This window comes from Manihot esculenta, chromosome 3 (assembly GCF_001659605.2).
Source record: "Manihot esculenta cultivar AM560-2 chromosome 3, M.esculenta_v8, whole genome shotgun sequence".
Classification (NCBI taxonomy): Eukaryota; Viridiplantae; Streptophyta; class Magnoliopsida; order Malpighiales; family Euphorbiaceae; genus Manihot; species Manihot esculenta.
Window position 1 is genome coordinate 16,687,681 of NC_035163.2, and position 19,907 is coordinate 16,707,587.

The following is a 19,907-nucleotide window of genomic DNA, read 5'->3' on the forward strand; positions in this document are numbered from 1 at the left end:
CCTAAAACTCACTTATAACCCCAAGAAACATAACAAACAACACTTAAACATGCTTAAACACAAAATCATGCAAAACCTCAACCAAAACCCTATTCATGCATACTATCCATACAACTCCCATAAAACCTTCAAAAATCAGTAAAAGAGGTTCTGGATCTTGACTTACCTCTTCCAAACAAGAGATCAAATGATCCTAACATGGAGATATGGAGAAATCTCCTCACAACTCTCCAAACTTCAAAACTTGGTTCTTTTGCACAAAACTCTCAAAACCTTTAAAAACACATGAAAACTCTTCAAAACCTTACACGATTTGAGCAAGATCATGAAAGTCAACTAGGGAGGGTGTTGGACTCACCTTTGGCTGAAGATGGAAGCAAAATATCATCCTTCCACCGACTTGGCACCCTTTTATAGGTGGCTGGCCAGACCACCTTCGGCGGCCAAACGTGAATCCGAAACCATGCAAGGTTCGGCGGCCGAAAGTCACCTTCGGCGGCCGAACTTGCCATTTTCTCCCTTGGCTCTTTTCTTTCAAAAACTCATTTCCTTGATACTTAAAACCTTCAAACAAGTCAAACTACATAAGAAAAACATATGTCTTCCCCTTCTCGAGGGTTTCGACTCCCGAGATTCCACCAAACTATAGGAATTCCGAGGCCGGACTCGAGCCGGGTATTACATGAATGGCATCACTAGGAACTCATAGTGCCCATATCTGGTCCTGAATGCCGTCTTCGGCACGTCTTCTTCTCTTATTCTCAACTGATGATACCCGAACCACAAATCTATCTTGGAGAAACAACCCGCTCCTGCTAGCTGGTCGAATAGATCATCGATCCTAGGTAGAGGGTACTTGTTCTTAGTAGTGACTTTGTTCAACTGCCTGTAGTCGATACAAAGTCTGAGAGATCCATCCTTCTTTCTTACAAACAGCACTGGAGCACCCCAGGGTGAGGTACTCGGTCGGATGAAACCCTTGTCTACCAACTCTTGCAACTGTTCCTTTAGCTCCTTCAACTCTGCTGGTACCATCCTGTAGGGAGGGATAGAGATTGGTCTGGTTCTAGGCATCAATTCTATTTCAAACTCTATCTCCCTAACCGGAGGTAATCCTGGAAGTTCATTTGGAAAAACATCTGAAAATTCTCTAAGCATGGGCACGGAGGCGGGCTCCCTGACCTGACTATCTCACTCTCTCACATGAGCTAGAAACCCCTGACCACCCCTCCTGAGCAACCTACGAGCCTGTAGGGCTGAGATCAGACCTCTAGGCGTACCTCTCCTGTCTCCCCTGAAGACGACCTCTAACCCATCCTGACCTCTGAACCTGACTACCTTGTCTCTGCAATCCAAGGTAGCACCATGGGTAGATAGCCAATCCATCCCTAGAATGACATCAAAATCTGTCAAGTCTAGAACCACAAGGTCGGCTGGAAGGCATCTATCTTCAACAAACACATTACTATACCGGCAAACTGACTCTGCCACTGATGGATCACACTTGGGTCCACTTGACGCAGAACCCTATGGCACAAGCCTCAAACTCACACGCACAAGTAGATATGGAATCCAAAGATTTGATAGACCCACCTCCTATGGCACCCCACACTTAGAGAAGCTGAAACACCAATTGTAACGACCCGAAAATCAGACCGCTACCGGCGCTAGGATCCAGATCGGCTTAAGGCCGCCGGGACCCGTAGCAAGCCTGACATCTAACCTGTAAACCTGTATAATCCCATACATGATCAACAACATACATAAAATTAAAACTTTTCTTTCCATTCATACACCAACTCAACCTGTGCATGCACTAAACATAACATAATCATAACATTGATCCCTCTGTGGGATCTCATCAGTGCCCCCAATGGGTGACATAACATATGTTGAGTTGGTCTACATAAACATCATAAAAATCTCTAAGATCATGTAATAAAAGGGATAACAACAATCTATGGTCAAGCACACCTCTAACATCCATAAACATCATCTCATTTCATATCTAACTGTACTTTTACATTACATCAAAATCATTTATCATGTCCACACTAACTAATACATAACCCAAACTTCATTACTCTATCCGAACTCCTGCTCTATCCTGTACCTGCAAGCCTGGGGGTAAAGGGAGAGGGGTGAGCTAAAAGCCCAGTGAGTAGAACTATAAAACATATTAACACTATGCTCCAATGAAATGCATCATAACACAGACAATTCACATAAGGGCTGGGTGAACTTGTCACCAATTAGTCCAAGCTAACTCTGTGCCAGGCCGTAGCATGGGGTCCTGGTCTTCCTGTCATAACATACATTACTTACCATTGTCCCAGGGCCTCCTCTGGGCTCTTGGTCTTTGAGTCCCATAACCGTGCCAGGCCGTAGAATGGGGTCCTGGTCTTTCCTTACTCTGTGCCAGGCCGTAGAATGGGGTCCTGGTCTTCCTATCATGGACTAATTGGGTCATCCAATATTCACCCACATCAACAACAATCGATGCAATGCGGCATATTCGTGAAACTAATGCAATCATCCTATTGCATAATCATGATGCATGAAACATGATAAAACATTTAATTTCTCAATTTAAAAGATTTAAGTTTAGTTCCACTCACCTCTGGCTGACTCTAACAACACCGAAGCAGCTGAACTCATTGTTGGGGTCCTCGGTTCCTCAGGTCCGAACCTACCCAGGTGGACTCAAATGAGGGACCAAACATACTAGAACATAACTATAAACTACTCCCCAAAAACCCCCTAAAACATCATGAAACAACCATAGAAAAACATGCAAAGGAGGCCTGGACAGGGCACTTTCGGCGGCAGGTTCGGCGGCCGAAAGTCCCTCCAGAGCCGAAAGTCAGGCAGGTTCGGCGGCACCTTCGGCAGCCGAAACTCCCAGACAGAGACGAAACTCATGCATGTTCGGCGGCACTTTCAGCGGCCGAAACTGCCAGACAGAGATGAAAGTCTCCTTTCGGGGGCAGGCTTCGGCAGCCGAAAGGCTTGCCTCCCCAGCCATGTTCGGCGGCCGAAAGTCCTTCGGCTGCCGAACCTGGTTTCTGCCAAAGGGCAGAAACTTGGCTCCTTTTGCACATTTCACCTCCCAACCTTCCAAACATGCAACAAACCTATTCTACAACACACATACACAAGCATACATGTTCCTAGGGGCCTCAGACCATTATAAACCCCATCTACAACACATCAAGCATCCACATTGTAACATACATTTTTACCCATAAACATAACCATAACCTAAACATGCATTCTAAAACTTACTTAAAACATGCAATGAGCTTAAGATCGGCTCTTACCTCTTGAAGATCGAGAGAGAGACGACCTAAACTCGGAGTTGGGAGAGATTGGGTTCTTGAACCTCCAAACTCCAAAACTTTGCTCAAAAGCTCAAATCTTCAAAACAAAGTTAAAACAAATAAAAATCCTGAAAGATCTAGAGGAAAAACATCAAAGATTGGTGAGGGACGGTGGAGAGCTCACCTTGGCCGAAAATGGGGAAAAAGCTCGCCCGTTTACGGCTAAGGGACCCTTTTATAGTGGCTGGCCAGGCCACGTTCGGGGGCCGAACGTGCCTCTGCATGCATGCCATGTTCGGCGGCCGAACTTGAGGTTCGGCGGCCGAACCTGGACTTCCCTCACTTATGTCTTCGGGGGCCTAAAGCACTCCCGAAGTGCATGCATGTTCGGCGGCCGAACCTGAGTTTTCCTCCAATGTTATTTTCATGCAAAAACTCATTTGCTTTTTACTTAAACCATAAAACACATTAAAACATTTTATGAGAACATGGTTTTACCCCTCTAGAGGTCTCCGACATCCAAAATTCCACCGGACGATAGGAATTCCGATACCGGAGTCTAGCCGGGTATTACATTCTCCTCCCCTTAAGAACATTCATCCCCGAATGTTCCTCAACTAGCACATGCATAGAATCATCACATCAATACACATAAAACACATAGAGACTAACCCTAAAAGAGATGAGGATATTGCCGGAGCATAGACTCCCGTGTCTCCCAAGTGTACTCTTCCAGATTGTGGTGGTTCCAAAGGACCTTCACCATCGAGATTTTCTTGTTCCTTAGCTTTCTGATCTGGGTGTCTAGGATCCATACCGGCTGCTCAACATAGGTGAGATCCTCTTGGATCTCCACATCAGGCTCACTAAGAACCTTGCCTGGATCTGACACGAACTTTCTCAACATAGAAACATGGAAAACCGGATGGACTCTCTCCATTGAAGCAGGTAAATCCAGCTTGTACGATACATTCCCAATCTTTTGCAAGACTTCAAACGGTCCGATGTACTGCGGAGCCAGCTTACCTTTCTTCCCAAACCGAACCACTCCTTTCATTGGAGACACCTTGAGCAATACCAGATCCCCCTCCTGGAACTCTACTTGTCTTCTGCGGATGTCTGCATAACTCTTCTGTCTGCTTGCAGCCGTCTTGATTCATTCTCTGATTAAGGGTACCACCCTACTGGTGATCTCTACTAACTCAGGCCCTGCCAAGGCCTTTTCTCCAACTTCTTCCCAGCAAACAGGTGACCTGCACTTCCTCCCATATAAAGCTTCATATGGAGCCATCCCGATGCTAGCATGATGGCTGTTATTGTAGGCAAACTCCACCAAAGGTAGATGCTGCCTCCAAGAACCGCCAAAGTCCAGTACACACATTCTTAGCATATCTTCTATGGTCTGGATGGTCCTCTCTGACTGTCCGTCTGTTTGTGGATGGAAGGCAGTACTGAAATCCAACCTGGTACCCATGGCATCCTACAGACTCCGCCAAAACCTGGAGGTGAACTGGGGTCCTCTATCTGACACTATAGAAACAGGAACCCCATGCAGTCTGACTATCTCATCAACATACACCTGCGCCAACTTGTCCACAGAATAGCCACTCCTGACAGGGATGAAGTGAGCAGATTTGGTGAGTCTGTCCACAATCACCCATATGGAGTCCAATCTGTTGGACGTCGCCGGTAACCCCACTACGAAGTCCATAGCTATATTCTCCCATTTCCACTCTGGAATAGGTAGCAGGTTAAGCATTCCAGCCGGCTTCTGATGTTCCAGCTTCACCCTCTGACACACTTCGCAGGCTGACACAAACTGTGTCACTTCTCTCTTCATAGCTGGCCACCAATAAACCTTTTTCAGATCTTGATACATCTTGGTGGCTCCGGGGTGAACGCTGTATCTTGCATTATGAGCCTCTCTCATAATGTCTCCTTTTAGCCCTATGTCATCTGGTACACATAAACGACTCCCATAGCGGAGGATCCCCTTGTTGTCGAATCTGAACTCGCTGTCTTTGCCTGACTGAACAGTCCTGGCAATCTTCACTAACTCTGGGTTCTCATGCTGTTTCTGAGCCACTTGCTCCAGAAACACAGGTGTCACTCTCATCTGGGCCACTAAAGCACCTGTACCAGACAACTCCAACTGTAGACCTTCATCAATGAGCTTGTAAAACTCCTTTACCACTGGTCTCCTCTCTGCCGTGATGTGGGATAGACTGCCTAGTGACTTCCGGCTTAGGGCGTCTGCCACGACATTTGCCTTACCCAGATGATACTGAATCTTGCAATCATAGTCACTCAGCAGCTCTACCCATCTCCTCTGTCTCAAGTTCAAATCTCTTTGACTCAGGATGTACTGCAGGCTTTTATGATCTGTGAAGATCTCACATTTTACCCCATAGAGGTAGTGCCTCCACATCTTGAGTGCAAAGATTACTGCTGCCATCTCAAGGTCGTGTGTGGGGTAATTCAACTCATGCTTCTTTAGCTGTCTAGAAGCATAAGCAATCACCCTCTCATTTTGCATTAGTACACAACCCAGTCCCACACGGGATGCATCACAAAAGACTGTAAAGTCTGCATCACTAGATGGCAGAGCTAACACTGGTGCTGAAGTCAACCTCTTCTTAAGCTCTTCAAAACTCTCTTCGCACTGGTCAGTCCACATGAACTTCTGATTCTTCCTGGTCAGTCTGGTCAGAGGAGCTGCTATTTTCGAGAAGTCCTGAACGAACCTCCTGTAGTAACCTGCCAAACCCAAGAAACTTCTAATCTCTGTCACTGAAGTGGGTCTAGGCCAGTTAGCCACAGCTTCTACCTTCTTGGGGTCTACCTCTATACCATTTTCTGACACCACATGCCCCAAGAATGAAATGCTCCTCAGCCAGAACTCACACTTGGAGAACTTGGCATACAAGCCATGTTCCCTCAAGGTCTGCAAAACCAACCGCAGATGATGGGCATGCTCCTCTACATTCCTGGAATACACTAAGATATCATCTATGAAGACAATAATAAAGTGATCCAGGTACTGACTAAACACTCTGTTCATGAGATCCATGAATGCTGCAGGGGCGTTGGTTAACCCGAACGGCATCACCAGGAACTCAAAATGCCCATATCTGGTCCTGAAAGCTGTCTTTGGCACATCTTCTTCTCTGATCCTCAGCTGATGATACCCAGATCTCAGATCTATTTTGGAGAAACAACCCGCTCCTGCTAGCTGGTCGAATAGATCGTCTATCCTTGGCAATGGGTACTTGTTCTTGGTAGTGACTTTGTTCAACTGCCTGTAGTCGATACAAAGTCTAAGGGATCCATCCTTCTTTCTCATAAACAAAACTGGAGCACCCCAGGGTGAGGTACTCGGTCGGATGAAGCCCTTGTCTACCAGCTCCTGTAACTGCTCCTTCAACTCTTTCAATTCTGCTGGTGCCATCCTGTAGGGAGGGATAGAGATCGGTCGGGTTCCAGGCATCAGTTCTATCTCGAACTCTATCTCCCTAGCAGGTGGTAAACCTGGCAGCTCATCTGGGAACACATCTAAGAACTCTCTAACCACTGGCACCTAGGCGGGCTCTCTAACCTGACTGCTAAGCTCTCTCACATGAGCCAAATACCCCTGGCATCCCCTCCTGAGCAACCTTCGAGCCTGAAGAGCTGATATTAGACCTCTAGGTGTACCCCTCCTGTCTCCTCTGAAGACAAGCTCAGACCCATCCTGACCTCTGAACCTGACTACCTTGTCCCTGCAATCCAAGGTAGCACCATGGGTAGATAACCAGTCCATCCCTAGAATGACGTCAAAATCTGTCAAATCTAGAACCACCAGGTCGGCGGACAAGCATCTTCCCTCAACAAACACAGGACTACACTGGCAGACTGACTCTGCCACTGATGGATCACACTTGGGACCACTGACCCAGAGAGGACACTCTAACCCAGAAGTCATCAGACCCAACCTCCCCACGGCTCTCAGAGCAATAAAAGAATGAGATGCACCAGGGTCCATCAAGGCATACACATCTGAACAACCAATGACTAAGTTACCTGCCACCACGGTGTTAGATGCATCTGCCTCCTGCTGAGTCATTGTGAAGATCCGTGCTGGAGCTGATGGACCTTCACTTCTGAAACCTGCTGAAGAAGAGGCTGCCCCTCTCCCTCTGCCTCTGCCACTGGCCTGAGTCATGGCTGGAGCTGCTGGCTGCGCTACACTGCCTGAAGCTGTCTGCTGGGACTGAGCCATCGGGACTGCTCTTGGACATTCTCGAGCCATATGCCCCTCCTGACCACATCTGAAACAGGCGTTCGTCCCAAACCGACATACTCCCTTGTGTGGCCTACCACACCTCGCACAAACTGCATTATCTGCACCAGAGCTTGAGCCATTCCCAAATCCCAGACTGGACTTGAATTTGCTCCAGAACTTGTTCTTCTTACCCTTGGCTTTACTCCATCTCTTACTGCCTGAAGCTGCTGCACTCAGGGTAGAGGGATCTAACCTTCCCCCACTCGGGGTTTTAGAACCAGAAGACTGTGCCACTGTCTGCTTAACTGTCCCCTGAATGATGGCACTGGCCTCCATTTTCCTGGCCATATCTACTATGGCATGGAAGCTCTCCCTGTCCACGGACTGAATCAAGGAGGAATACCTGGAATGAAGTTTCATGACATACCTCCTTGACTTCTTCGAATCTGTATCCAGACTCTGCCCAGCAAAAGGCAACAGCTTCAAGAATCTGTAGGTGTACTCCTCTACACTCATCTCATCTGTCTGCCTCAACTGCTCAAACTCTATCATCTTCAACTCCCTTGAACTATCGGGAAAAGCCCATCCCGCAAACTCGTTTGCAAACTCCTCCCATGATAAGCTTTCCACCCTTGGGCTCACATAACTCTTAAACCACTCTCGGGCTTTCTTGCATTTTAATGTGAACCCAGCCATCTGAATGGCTCTACTGTCATCTGCCCCTAATTTCTCTGTAATAGTCTTGACCCTCTCAAGATACACAAACGGGTCATCACCTGACTCAAACTGGGGAGCACCCAGCTTCATGTATTCAGTCATCTTGACCTTGCTCCCACTGGCTGAGCTAGGTCTCGAAGGTTGAGTAACTGGGGCTGCTGGTTCTGTAGGTGGTGCAGGTGGTGCAACATTTTCTGAGGTAGGGTTTGCTGGATTTGGATAGTAAGGTGGGGGTGGATACATTGGGTATTGTGAATATGGTGGGTAGTATGGTGGGTATGGCATCTGTGTGGGATAAGGGGTGAAGCTAGGGTAATCCGATATACCTCCCATCGAATACCCGGGATGTTGTGAGAAGTGTGGGTAGTGGGGTGGTTGAACAAATCCCGAGGCCTGAGTGCCTCCTTGGGACTCTCCCATTCCCTCTTCTGACATGCTAACTCCCAGACTGCCATCCCTCCTCTGCTCTACATCCATATCATCCCCCATGTCCTCTGACATTCCTCCCTGAACTGTGCCCCTCACTGATCTGCTCCTACCCAGATCCAGAGACCTTCTAGGGTCTCTTACTGCTCTTTCTCTGCTAGACCTACTAGACATTGCCCTAGGCAATGCTGGAGGACGGGCGCTCGTGCCCTCATCCTCAGGTGGTACTCCAGTCAATCTTGTTGATCGACGAGTTCCTCTCATCCTGTTTTCTGAAAAATAGTACACATCACAAGCAAACATTAGAATCATATGGTTCATGTGGGCACACATGAACCCGCATCACATACATCACATATCATAGCATATCATTAATGCACATGCATATAATCATGACATTTCACATCATCATACAAGACAGGACTCCACATCCTATCCTAGTGGACATGATCTTCCTATTGTGCTTGACCTTCTATAACCTCTATGAGCCCGACACTTTAGGTCCGACCATATGAACCTAGGGCTCTGATACCACTCTGTAGCGACCCGAAAATCGGACCGCTACCGGCGCTAGGATCCAGATCGGCTTAAGGCCGCCGGGACCCATAGCAAGCCTGACATCTAACCTGTAAACCTGTATAATCTCATACATGATCAACAACATACATAAAATTAAAACTTTTCTTTCCATTCATACACCAACTCAACCTGTGCATGCACTAAACATAACATAATCATAACATTGATCCCTTTGTGGGATCTCATCAGTGCCCCTAATGGGTGACATAACATATGTTGAGTTGGTTTACATAAACATCATAAAAATCTCTAAGATCATGTAATAAAAGGGATAACAACAATCTATGGTCAAGCACACCTCTAACATCCATAAACATCATCTCATTTCATATCTAACTGTACTTTTACATTACATCAAAATCATTTATCATGTCCACAATAACTAATACATAACCCAAACTTCATTACTCTATCCGGACTCCTGCTCTATCTTGTACCTGCAAGCCTGGGGGTAAAGGGAGAGGGGTGAGCTAAAAGCCCAGTGAGTAGAACTATAAAACATATTAACACTATGCTCCAATGAAATGCATCATAACACAGACAATTCACATAAGGGCTGGGTGAACTTGTCACCAATTAGTCCAAGCTAACTCTGTGCCAGGCCGTAGCATGGGGTCCTGGTCTTCCTGTCATAACATACATTACTTACCATTGTCCCAGGGCCTCCTCTGGGCTCCTAGTCTTCGAGTCCCATAACCGTGCCAGGCCGTAGAATGGGGTCCTGGTCTTCCTGTCATGGACTAATTGGGTCATCCAATATTCACCCACATCAACAACAATCGATGCAATGCGGCATATTCGTGAAACTAATGCAATCATCCTATTGCATAATCATGATGCATGAAACATGATAAAACATTTAATTTCTCAATTTAAAAGATTTAAGTTTAGTTCCACTCACCTCTGGCTAACTCTGACAACACCGAAGCAGCTGAACTCACTGCTAGGGTCCTCGATTCCTCGGGTCCGAACCTACACAGGTGGACTCAAATGAGGGACCAAACATACTAGAACATAACTATAAACTACTCCCCAAAAACCCCCTAAAACATCATGAAACAACCATAGAAAAACATGCAAAGGAGGCCTGGACAGGGCACTTTCGGCGACAGGTTCGGCGGCCGAAAGTCCCTCCAGAGCCGAAAGTCAGGCAGGTTCGGCGGCACCTTCGGCGGCCGAAACTCCCAGACAGAGACGAAACTCATGCATGTTCGGCGGCACTTTCGGCAGCCAAAACTGCCAGACAGAGACGAAAGTCTCCTTTCGGGGGCAGGCTTCGGCAGCCGAAAGGCTTGCCTCCCCAACCATGTTCGGCGACCGAAAGTCCTTCGGCTGCCGAACCTGGTTTCTGCCAAAGGGCAGAAACTTGGCTCCTTTTGCACATTTCGCCTCCCAACCTTCCAAACATGCAACAAACCTATTCTACAACACACATACACAAGCATACATGTTCCTAGGGGCCTCAGACCATTATAAACCCCATCTACAACACATCAAGCATCCACATTGTTCATGAACATACATTTTTACCCATAAACATAACCATAACCTAAACATGCATTCTAACCCATAGATCTACTTAAAACTTACTTAAAACATGCAATGAGCTTAAGATCGGCTCTTACCTCTTGAAGATCGAGAGAGACACGACCTAAACTCGGAGTTGGGAGAGATTGGGTTCTTGAACCTCCAAGCTCCAAAACTTTGCACAAAAGCTCAAATCTTCAAAACAAAGTTAAAACAAATGAAAATCCTGAAAGATCTAGAGGAAAAACATCAAAGATTGGTGAGGGACGGCGGAGAGCTCACCTTGGCAGAAAATGGGGAAAAAGCTCGCCCGTTTTCGGCTAAGGGACCCTTTTATAGTGGCTGGCCAGGCCACGTTCGGGGGCCGAACGTGCCTCCGCATGCATGCCATGTTCGGCGGCCGAACCTGAACTTCCCTCACTTATGCCTTCGGGGGCCTAAAGCACTCCCGAAGTGCATGCATGTTCGGCGGCCGAACCTGAGTTTTCCTCCAATGCTATTTTCATGCAAAAACTCATTTCCTTTTTACTTAAACTATAAAACACATTAAAACATTTTATGAGAACATGGTTTTACCCCTCTAGAGGTCTCCGACATCCGAAATTCCACCGGACGGTAGGAATTCCGATACCGGAGTCTAGCCGGGTATTACACCAATGATCGAAGGATTTAGATGAGAATCTGACAAACGCCACAATGAATAGTTGATAAGTAAGCCAAGATTCCTGGTGCAATTGATGAAAGCAAATCCTCACTCTCACTCAAAGCAATACACGCCAAAGGCATGAGAAGAATTCTGAAATTTTGATTAAAAGCTGCCTCTTACAATTGTTTCTTATCCTTATATAGTAAGGAGAAAAACAAATAAAACCCTAAGACACTCTTCTTGGACCTGACTTAAATACATACGGCCCAAGCCCAATCACACACTAAAATAACACATAAGTATTAAAACATAAGCCCAAAACATGGCCCAACACTCTAAAACTTAAAAGATAAAGTATGGCCAAAATACAAGCCCAAACAAAGCTAAAATAAAATAAGTATTAAATAATAAAAATATAGCAAGCCCATCACAACAAAGCTGAATCTTCACAAAAACCTTACTTGATCTTCACTTTAGGCTTCCCTTTGTGTAATTTTAGCCCATAGGTTTGATTAGGCTCCTTAAGCCTATGATTGCAAGTGTTGCACCAAATCTGTCCCATATGAGTTGAAGCACGCCCCAAATATATATGGATCATATGAATATGATTTTGAACTCCTTTTAGATCCATTTGAATGACATAAGTTTGCTCCACACCATTGTTAGAAATTTGCCCTATTGGATCCATATCACCATTGACCCAGAGGGGACACTCTAACCCAGAGACTAACAAACCCAACCTCTCTACAGCTCTCGGAGCAACAAAAGAGTGAGATGCACCAGGGTCCATTAATGCATACACATCAGAACAACCAATAATGAGATTACCTGATACCACGGTGTTTGACGTGTTTGCCTCCTGCTGTGTCATAGTGAAGATCCGAGCTGGAGCTGATGGACCTTCACCCCGGGAACCTGCTGAAGAAGAGGTTGTCCCTCTCCCTCTGCCTCTGCTACTGTCCTGTGTCATGGCTGGAGCTACTGGCTGTGCCACACTGCCAGAGGCTGTCTGCTGGGACTGCACCATAACGGCTGCTCTAGGACACTCCCGTGCTATGTGTCCCTCATAACCACATCTGTAGCATGCTGATGTCCCAAACCGACAAACTCCCTTGTGCGGCTTCCCACACCTCATGCACTCTGAACCCTCTGCACCTGAGCTCGAGCCACCACCTAAACCCAGACCGGACTTCAACCGGTTCCAGAATTTGTTCTTCTTCGGCTTCTTAGAGCCTCTGTCCCATTTTTTGCTGCCTGAAGCTGCTGCACTCACAGAAGAGGGATCTAGCTTTCCTCTGCCTGGGGTTTTGGAACCCGAAGATTGTGCCCCTGTCTGCTTAAATGACACATCAATAATGGCACTAGCCTCCATTTTCCATGCTGCATCTATAATAGAGTGGAAGCTCTCCCTTTCTGCTGCAAGAATCAAAGAGGAATACCTAGAGTGAAGCCTCATGGTATACCTCTTTGCTTTCTTATGATCTGTATCATAAGCTTGTCCCACAAGCGGCAACAACTCTAAGAATTTGTCTGTGTATTCATCAACACTCATTTCCTCTGTCTGCCTCAGCTGCTCAAATTCAATCATCTTCAATTCCCTGGAGCTATCAGGGAAAGCCCATCCTGCAAATTCATTTGCAAAATCCTCCCAGGATAGACTATCTAACCTCGGGTCCACATAGTTCTTGAACCATTCTTTTGCCTTCTTACACTTCAGTGTGAACCCTGCCATCTTAATGGCTCTACTATCATTCGCCCCCAACTCATATGTTATCATTTTGACCATTCTGAGGTACTCAAATGGATCATCACCTGATTCATACTTGGGAGCATCTAGCTTTAGGTAGTCTGTCATTTTGACCTTACTCCCCCCAGATGAGCTAGGCTTAGGTGTTTGGGCTACTGGGGCTACTGGTTCTGTGGGTGGAGGAGGAGGTGTAGCATTCCTTGAGATAGGGTTTGTTGTGCTTGGGTAGAAAGGTGAGGGTGTATACATTGGGTACTGTGGGTATGGTGGGTAAAAAGGTGGATAAGGCATGTAGGATGGGTATGGGTTAAAGCCGGAGTAATCCGATGTACCCCCCATCGGATACCCTGGACCCTGTGGAAAGGATGGATATTGGGGTGGATAACCAAACCCCGAGGCCTGAGCGCCTCCCTGTGACTCCCCTGTACCCTCCTCAGACATGCTTACATCCAGATCCCCATCCCTTCTCTGATCCTCTTCCATAGCTTCCCTCACATCTGACGACCTCCTACCCTGATCTGTTGCTCTCATGCTGCTTGCATCAAAAGACCTTCTAGGGTCCCTTGATGTTCTTTCTCTACCTGTTCTACATGACATTGCCCTTGGCAATGCAGGGGGACGGGCATCCATGCCCTCATTCTCTGGTAGTACTCCAGTCAATCGTGCAGATTGACGAGTGCCTCTCATTCTGGTTTCTGAAACTCAACATATACACATAAACATTAGCATCATATGGTTCATGTGGAAACACATGAACCCACACACACATAGCATATCATTAATGCACATGCATAAAATTATGGCATTTCACATCATCATTCAAGACAGGACTCGACATCCTATCCTAGTGGACATGATTTTTTTTTCTAGTGTCCTTACCCTTCTATAACATCTATGAGCCCGACTCTATATAGGTCCGACCATGTGAACCTAGGGCTCTGATACCACTCTGTAACGATCCGAAAATCGGACCGCTATCGGCGCTAGGATTCAGATCGACTTAAGGTCGCCGGGACCCGTAGCAAGCCTAACATGCAACCTGTATACCTGATAAAATCCCATACATGATCATACATTTACATAAAAATTTTAAACTTTTCCATATACCAAGCCTGTCTCGCAAACATTATACCTGTCACACAAAAACCCCATACTAGAGCCCTCATCAAATGCTCTAGTTGGGTCAACATCTCATAAGACAAGCTTGGTTCAACACCAACATCATTAAAACATTAACAAAGACAGATCATGTATAAAAGGGATTACAACAGACCATAGGGCCAAGCACAATACTAATACTCATATCTTTACACTACATTACACTTTATAACATTTCACAAATCATGTCCACACTAAACTATTACATAAACAACCTTTAGCCTTGAAGACTCCCCGATCTATCCTGAACCTGCAAGCCTGGGGGTTAAGGGAGGGGGGTGAGCTAAAAGAGCCCAGTGAGCAGAACAATAAAACATTAATATAAAACATGCTTTCATGGAATGCATCACAACACAATTAATTCACATCACGGATGGACTGACCAAAAATTCCCTCTACTCTGTGCCTGGCCCTCGAAGGAGCTCCTCAGGACTTCTGTTACATACAATAAGCTCTGTGCCCGGCCCTCAGTGGGGCTCCTCAGGACTTTTGTTACATACAATGAAAATCTAGAGGGCTAGTGAGTCGTCCTGTTGTCCATCCACACCCACAATGAATAATGCAATGCGTCATATTCGTGAGTTCTAATGCAATCAACCTATTATATATCATGATGTATGAATCATGCTTAAAACATTTAATTTCTTGAAATAAGAGATTAGTTAGTTCTACTCACCTCTGGCTGACTCTGAACTGACTGAAAAGCAGCTATCTCACTGCTGGGGTCCTCGGTTCCTCGGGTCCGAACCTACACAGGTGGACTCAAATGAGGGACCAAACATACACTAACATAACTCTAAACAACTCTCCAAGCTGTGATGTGATGCATTCCATGTTATCATATGTTTTAAATGTTTTATTATTCTGCTCACTAGGCTCTAGTAGGTCACCCCTCTCCCTAATCCCCCAGGTGTGCAGGTACAGGGTAGACCAGGAGGTCAGCAAGAGTATTGAAGTCGTGTCTATGTAATAGATAGTGTGGACATGATAAATTGTAAAATGATGTAAAGTTATGAATAGTAAGGTATATAATGATATTGAGGATTAGAGGTTGTGCTTGACCCTATGTGTATGTTATCCCTTTTAATACATGATCTTCGATGTTTTATGATGCCTATGTAAACCAACTCAACGTATGTTATATCGCCCATTGGGGCATTGATGAGATCCCACAGAGGGGTCATGATTATGATTATGATTATGATTATGTACAGTGCATGCACAGGTTGAGCTTGGTGTATGAATGAAAGAAAAGTTTTAAATTTTTATGTATGTTCTTGATCATGTATGGGATTAAACAGGTTTTCAGGATGTATGTCAGGCTTGCTACGGGTCCCGGCGGCCTTAAGCCGACCTGAATCCTAACGCCGGTAGCGGTCCGATTTTCGGGTCGTTACAGAATGGTATCAGAGCCCTAGGTTCATAGGATCGGACCTAGAGTGTTAGGCTCATAAGTGTTCTAGAAGGTCAAGCACAATAGGAAGATCATGTCCACTAGGATAGGATGTTGAGTCCTGTCTTGTATGATGATGTGAAATGCCATGATTTTATGCATGCGCATTGATGCTATGATATGAATGATGTATATGTGATGCGGGTTCATGTGTTTCCACATGAACCATATGATGCTAATATTTGTGTGATGTGTACTGTTTTTCAGAAAACAGGATGAGAGGAACCCGTCGATCTGCGAGATTGACTGGAGTACCACCTGAGGATGAGGGCATGAGCGCCCGTCCTCCTACATTGCCTAGGGCAATGTCATGTAGAGCAAACAGAGAAAGAGTGTCAAGGGACCCTAGAAGGTCTTTTGATGCTAGCAGAAGGGGGACAGATAGAGGAGGAAGTTCTTCAGATGTGAGGGAGGTTATGGAAGAGGATCAGAGGAGGGATGGGAATCTGGATGTCAGCATGGCGGAAGAAGGGTCAGGGGAGTCGCAGGGAGGCGCTCAGGCCTCGGGGTATGGTTTTCCACCCCATTATCCACCCTTCCCACAGGGTTCAGGGTATCCGATGGGAGGCACATCGGATTACTCCAGCTTTAACCCCTACCCTACCTACATGCCTTATCCACCTTTCTATCCACCTTACACACAGTACCCAGCTTATCCACCCTCACCTTTCTATCCTAACCCGGCAAACCCCACCTCGGGGAATGCTGCACCCCCACTGTAACGACCCCAAAAAGGACCGTCACCGGCGCTAGGATTCAGATCGGCTTAAGGCCGCCAGAACCCGTAGCAAGCCTGCTATACTCTCTGTGTACCTGTATATCTCATACATGATCATACATTTTATGTGAAAAGAAAACTCTTTTCTGAACCAAGGCTTAACCTGTGCATGCACTGTCTCTGTACTCTGTACTCATGTACTCTGTACTCTGTATCCCTGACTAGAGCTGGCTCTAGATGGGTTAACTCATACCTGTTAAGCCTGGTTTTCACATACAAGAAAATATATATACATATACAGATCATGTACACAACATACATCACTAGGTCTAGGGCAAGCAACAACTATTACATCTTTTCATATTACATGTCCACTCTAAGCTATTACAGATCTCTTCACTTTTTCTGCACTCTGCTGGACTGTCCCTGTACACTGTACACTGAACCTGCAAAACTGGGGTTAAGGGAGTGGGATGAGCTCTATAGCCCAGTGAGTAGAACAGTAAAACATCTCAGTAAAATATGATCTCATGGAATGCACCATATCACAGACAATTCACATCAAGAGTAAACCTGTCACCACATAGTCCCAGTAACTCTGTGCCAGGGCGTAGAATCGAGCACCTGGTCTTCCTGTCATTCATATATGTATATGCGTATATAACACCTGTGAACTTACCATTGCCAGGGCGTAGTCAAAGGCTCCTGGACTTTACTATATACCTGCCAGGGCGTAGTCAAAGGCTCCTGGTCTTTGCTATACGTGCCAGGGCGTAGTCAAAGGCTCCTGGACTTCCTGTCTGTGACTATTGGATCATTCAGCATTTACTCACATAAACAGATAACTATGCAATGCAACATATTCGTGGATACTAATGCACGCAACCTATGGCATAATCATGATGCATGACTGATGCTGAAAGCAGTTTATGTTCCAATTAAAAGATTAAAGTTTAGTTCCACTCACCTCTGGCTATCTGACTGACTGACTCTGCAGGTTCTGAACCTCTGGAGCAGTACTCACTGCTGCTCTCTCTGGTTCCTCTGGTCTGTACCTATATAGATAGACTCACATGAGTGACCAAACTAACTTATCAATACTTCTATGAAGCTCACTCCTCTATCTATGCAAAGCATGCAAAAGAAAGCTGGACAGAACACTTTCGGCGGCAGGTTCGGCGGCCGAATGTCCTCTCCAGAGACGAAACTCAAGCACCTTCGGCGGCCGAATCTCAAGCTTCGGCGGCCGAACCCTTTCGGGGGCAAGTTTCGGGGGCCAAAACATACTCCAGAGACGAAAGTCTCTAACCTTCGGCGGCACCTTCGGCGGCCGAAGTCCCCAAACAGAGCCGAACATGCAAAACTCACGGGGGCAAGCTGTGGCAACCTAAGCTACCATGCAGGAGGTTCGGCGGCCGAATGAACTTTCGGCTGCCGAACCTGAGTTTATCCAGAACTCAGTTTCCATGGCAAACCCTCTCCTTCTTCCCTTCAACACTTTCTAAACATGCATAAACAACTCCTCAACATACATATACTCATGTATATGATCACAGGGGTCCAAAACTATCTAATACCCCAAACAACAAATCAAACATAACACAGAAACATATATTCATGCATATATCCACAAACCTCCCATTGAAAACCTAAACATGCATCTCTCTCTTCACCAATCCCACAAAACCTTCAGAAAACATATAAAACCACAGTCAACACATCACTTACCTCCTGGTGAGTGATCTCAACCAAGGAAAACGGTTCCACTCTCTTCACCCTCACTAACTCTCCAAAGCTCACTTTTGTTTCTCTCAACTTTCACTACCTTTGCACCTCAAACTGCTGTAAGACCAACCAAAAACATGTACAGATGAGTCATAAAAGGTGTGGTCATTCCATGGCAAGAATCTGAGGCCAACACTTGTCAAAACAAACATGACTCAGCTCACTAGCCAACTCATCGTCGGCTGCCCAATCACAGGCAAGACCATGCAACATTCGGAGGCCGAACTTCCCTTCGGAAGCCAAACACTTTCGGCGGCCGAACTTACTTTCGGCGGCCGAACTTGGCTCAACTGCCTTAGGTCATTTCTACTCAAAACTCACTTCCCTTAACCTTCAAACATCTCATAAAACACATAATTGCACGGAAGAACATATAACACACTTCGACGTCCTGGATTCCACTGGTAAACAGGAATGCCGACGCCGGACTCTAGCCGGGTATTACATTCTCCCCTCCTTAAGAACATTCGTCCTCGGATGTTCCTAAAACACACAATTAACACATGAAACAGAGAAAACTAACCTCAAAACAAATATGGATACTGCTGGAGCATGGACTCCCGCGTCTCCCAGGTACACTCTTCTAGATTATGGTGGTTCCATAAAACTTTCACCATCGGAATCTCCTTGTTCCTTAGCTGTCTGACCTGTGTGTCCAGAATCCGTACTGGCTGCTCTATATAGGTGAGATCCGTCTGAATCTCCACTTCAGGCTCACTCAGAACCTGATTTGGATCTGACACAAACTGTCGTAGCATAGAAACATGAAATACCGGGTGAATCCTCTCCATAGAAGCAGGCAAATTTAGCTTATACGATACATTTCCGATCCTCTGCAAAATCTCAAAGGGTCCAATGTACCGTGGAGCTAACTTACCCTTCTTCCCAAAACGAACCACTCCTTTCATTGGAGACACTTTCAGCAATACCCAATTACCCTCTTGAAATTCCAACTGCTTTCTGCGAACGTCTGCATAACTTTTCTGTCTACTCTGAGCTGTTCTGATTCTCTCTCTGATTATGGGCACCATTCTACTGGTAATGTCTACTAACTCTGGCCCTGCAAGAGCCTTCTCTCCTACCTCTTCCCAGCAAACAGGGGATCTGCACTTCCGCCCATATAATGCTTCATAAGGAGCCATCTCAATGCTAGCATGATGACTGTTATTGTAGGCAAACTCCACCAAAGGTAGATGCTGTCTCCAAGAACCGCCAAAGTCTAACACACATAGGCGAAGCATATCCTCTATGGTCTGGATGGTCCGTTCTGACTGTCCATCAGTCTGTGGGTGGAAAGCAGTACTAAAATCTAACCTCGTGCCCATTGCACTTTGCAGACTCCGCCAAAAGCGGGAGGTAAACTGAGGTCCTCTGTCTGAAACTATAGACACTGGAACTCCATGTAATCTCACTATCTCATCCAGATAGACCTGTGCCAACTTATCCACAGAATAGTTACTCCGTACTGGAAGAAAATGAGCAGATTTCGTGAGTCTGTCCACAATCACCCATATCGAGTCTATCCTGTTGGACGCTACTGGTAAACCCACTACAAAATCCATGGCTATGT